Raw genomic sequence first — 4399 nt, 5'->3', positions numbered from 1 at the left:
AAAGGCATAGTTTAATATTTTCATAACCTTCCAAACGGCACAGGCACAACCATCACTGGCAACCCGCTCTGTCTCGTATGAAGAATGGGCAACGGGCATTCATGGAACAACTGGGACTGGAAAGGCAGTCAACTCACTCCGCATTACCTCGGGTCATTGGTCACAATCGAGTAAGCTCTACTCACTGGTCTATGGAAACTAGCCCCTCTGTCCCTTACTTCCCCGGACCAACAAGCAAAGGATGAGACTTGACTTTGGACCGCGAAATAATTTGACTATGAAAGGGCGCGTTAGCAACAAGCAACGGGTGAGCTCGCTAGCGCGAAAGCCGTATAGCGTAAGTGCATTCGTTTTCTTGCTGCAGCCGTTTTCTTGGTGGGTAGTCGAATGAAGGTCTTAGAGATGGGGCTCGGGGCCGAAATAGGCGGAAAGAGGTGGGTTTAGCACCGCTTTTCCAGTTCGATAGGCAGGAGAGGGGGCTTGGTCCTCGGAGCTAGACAATGGAAAAGAAGGCTTAGACGCGCATCAGAAGCACTCGATTAATAATAAGATTGGATTGCCTGGGAGATGTAGCCAGAGAGCTGTGGATTTGAGTTCTTGCTTGTTGAATAAAAAAGTCTTTACAAATGTAGCTAAGGGGCTCGAAAGCTGCGAAGAAAGTACTCTTACTCAAGTGAAGCGCGCAAAGAGAACAAAGAAGATGGTGAGAGCGACGTGGGGCGCTCCTCTTTACCCAACATTTGAGAATTCGCAGTATGGTTGAACCCGGGACCTGATCCACAGGCCTTGGAACGACTCTCTCCCTTTTTAGCGCCGGCAGGAGATAGATTGATTTAGAGGAAAGAAGGAAGTTTCTCTCCTTAGATTCTATATATAGCCCAGATATAGAAATAGAAAAGGACATTCTAGAAAACTCTCCTCTATCTAATTCAATCCGAGTCCTATGTGACTAGGGACGGCCACCGCCCTCTTTCGTGGGAATACTTTTGACTCCATCTCTATTCACGTAAGAAGAAGGACGCCATCTTGTTGAGGAGGCTCTTACCTAGACCTACTATCAGGCTATGGTGAGATCGAGCAAAGAAGAGCCTATTACAGTCAGATTCAAGTATTCTTTCCCTTTCCCCAGCTGCTGAGAAGGCCATGACGAGACTAATAAGGCCTTGTTCCTCTTCTCTCTTGCCAACTTCAAATGAAAATCGGAGATTCCCTTTCCTCATCCGCTCTCACTGCTCATCCTATCCTACCCTTGGCTGCTATGCCATCCTGATAAGATATCAAAGAGAGAACTGGGAAAGAATCCACAAAAAAAAGGGAGCCCCCCGAGCGTAAGGCTCTCTTATCCCAGCGAGGAAAGACAGGGGGCGGGATATGAGTATAGAGTGATTAAGATACCTATACCTATGGAGTAAAATAAGAAAGAGAGAAGTAAGCGGGAGTACTATTCTAAACTATAGCTATAGGAAAGAAAGTCCCTTTCAGAAGGGGGTCTATCGCCTTAAGGCTAATTGAAGGACAGATGGCCTTCCCTAGCCCCTTTCGCCTGCTATTAGGTTAATCACGCACCTAAGAGAGCTTATTTGGACTCCTCATTCTATCTGTAAAGTACCTATTAGACGTATAACTTATCCCAATCAGTCTTATCAACTGAAAAGAAGGAAGTGTGACGCGCTCTCTGAAGCTTGCCTGTCTACCTTCCCAAAGAAGAAGACGCAGAATGAAGCAATAAATTGAGAATCTCCCCTGTTCCTCGCTCCATTTGTCAAGCCTTCTCTTCTTTCTATCGCATTGAATAAGATCTCTCTGCCCTTCTGTAAGCGACTATCCCATCCCGTTCCTTTCTCTTTCTTTTCTTGATTGAAATGTCTCCTTCCTGCCCTTAGAATATCTTACTAGCCTAGGGAAATTATAATGGAGGGAATAGCTTGAAGCTTCTTAAGCTCACCCTATTTTTAATAGAAAAGAAAAAACTAAACAAGCAACGGCTAATTGAGACTCTTATAGTATAGATTAGCGCAAAATAATAGATTATTTATAAATAGTTTCTTTGTTGTTGTTTAGTTAAGCCTCCCGGACTATCAAGCAACAAGGAATAAACCCTTTCTAAAAAGTAGATGAAAGTATATACTACCGCTACAGACAACAAGCAAGAGCTTTCAATTCGATCAGAGAGTTCTATCTGAGAGTGAGAAAGACTTGATTCCTTATTCAATACCCAACCCTTAAAAAAGGTATATTCTGTTTATCATTGTGAAATGCGCCCTTACTACTTACACTTAACACTAACAAAATCTTCAATTGAAATAAAGCTCCTCAAGGATAAAAACCCTCGGTAACCGGCGCTACGACCCCGCAAGGCACTACTGTAGCACTCATTGGCCCTAGATTTATGTCTCAACTATCAGAGCTTTCATTCCAGATCAGATTAAGATTACGTGTTTGTGTTATATACGCAATTATATGTTGCTGGTTCGGTAAGGCTCCAAGTAGTATTCCCTCTCCCCTCGTACCAACGCTAGTTGCAGTCGCTAACCTCTGGGTCGTAGAGCTGTTTCCGGAATTATAGGAGGGGTAAATTACCTTTTGTCTTTCTTGTCACGAGCTGGGCTCGAACCAGCGCTTTCCAGATTAAGAATCCGGATTTCCAACCTTCTGATCGTGACTTTTGTTAACCCGGTTCGTCCTTCTCGTCTTACTATAATGGACTACATCCGGGCCGCCTAAGAAATGTCTTTTTTTTAAGGTGCCTATAGAAACTGTTGGATATAGGAGACAGCTTGTAGATAATAAGGGCTCATTATGCCCAGCTCGAGGAGGGAGTTGTATATGTTTTCCAGTACTGGAAAATCTTCAACGTCCCCATGCAGGTGGTCGGCTACCTGCTGAATAGTCACCCCCCCGGGCAACGGTACACCTGTTAAACGCAAGAGAGTCTCGAGTTTCGTGGAAATGAGCTCCTTAACGGAATAAAAAGCAAAGTCGGACGTTAATCAGTAACCGTTGTTGGTGTTTGCCGGTGATTGGTCTTTAACGGATGCAACTATTGGTGGTTGTTCTGCTGCAACCGAATCAACAGGATCTACTGTTGCAAGCAGGGTGGCTTTGTGGTAAAAAAGGCTTTTAAAGCGGATGCCATTGAAAGAAAAGAGAGTGACAAAACTGACGGGAATAAGGTTAAGCCAGACCTGACCCGAGGGTGACGGAGATTAGTGTGCTACCTTTTTGGGTAGCAATTAGTTAGAGAACGTGGGCAGCATTGGCTTAGGAAAGGGCGGGTTTCGGTCTGGGTGGTTTACTAAAGGTAAGGGCATTATGTAGCAAAGTGGACTTACCATTGCTATTCTAAACTAAAAGAAAAGGGTTGTTCTCCTAACTAAGATTCCTTTCCTAGCCTATTCAATGTGGTCCTGTAATATAATTCAATGGGAAGAGGATAGAGTACCGAGTACGAGAGCCAGTTAGTTGCTAACCGGAAGAGAAGGGAATCGCATAATTTCATCCCATTTGGTTTGGTTGCTAGCGAGTGAGGCGCAGATGGGCTTATGACCTCGAAGCTCCAGCTTACTTCGCTTCGGGGTTTAGCTATGAACCGTAACTTCAATCGATCGGTCTCGCCTGCCAGTCAGAAGCTTGACCGGGCAAATGCAGAATCATCATAGGTAAGAAGCACAACACCATGTTCCCTCTTTCCTGTCGCAACTAGTCCCCTTCTTCTGTGAGCTAGGTCCACGGTTGCTACTTCTCTCGTCTCTGGAAAAGGGAAAAAACGAAACTATATGGTCAGTCACTTCGGGCTACTTTTTGGGGATCGTGATACTCGGGCTTATGAATGGAAGGAAATCCCCTCTCCAAGTGTGTTAACTCTTTAGTTAGGGGAAAATCCCGGCCTGGGGCCTTCGCGTCCGCCCTGTATTCTGCTTCAGCACTAGAACGAGCAACCAAACTCCGTTTTTGACTTTCAAAAGAAGTGACGAGATTTCAACCCACCAACTGAACCCTTTGCGGTAGCCGGTGTCGGCTAGCAAGTTTTGGTAACACAGGTATGGCTCCGTCCGAGGATCGGTTATTGCGTAGGTAGTGAGTAGATGAATTGACGGTCCGGCCCTCAAGCGAGGAGCGACTCATTGGAGCTTCGTTCACGTCAGGGTCCGGGGTAGGCGTGTCTTTTCATCGATATTGGGTTGGTGGTCCGTCAGGAAAGCCGGGTGTGGCGATCCGATCAACGAAAATCAATCCTGAAATAACATAGATAACAATAGAAATCGTTCAGTAAGTACGCTAATCTTGACTGACAGTTTTTGGAGAAAGCGTCTGTTCACTGGCCCTTTGAATGGAATCTGGAGATGTAGTTGCGTGTAGTTCACTTTTTTCTTCGAGATTGGCTTGGTCTTCAGGCAGT

Source organism: Phaseolus vulgaris, mitochondrion, assembly GCF_051622355.1.
Source record: "Phaseolus vulgaris mitochondrion, complete genome".
In the NCBI taxonomy this organism is placed as follows: Eukaryota; Viridiplantae; Streptophyta; class Magnoliopsida; order Fabales; family Fabaceae; genus Phaseolus; species Phaseolus vulgaris.
This window is presented reverse-complemented; position numbering follows the sequence as displayed.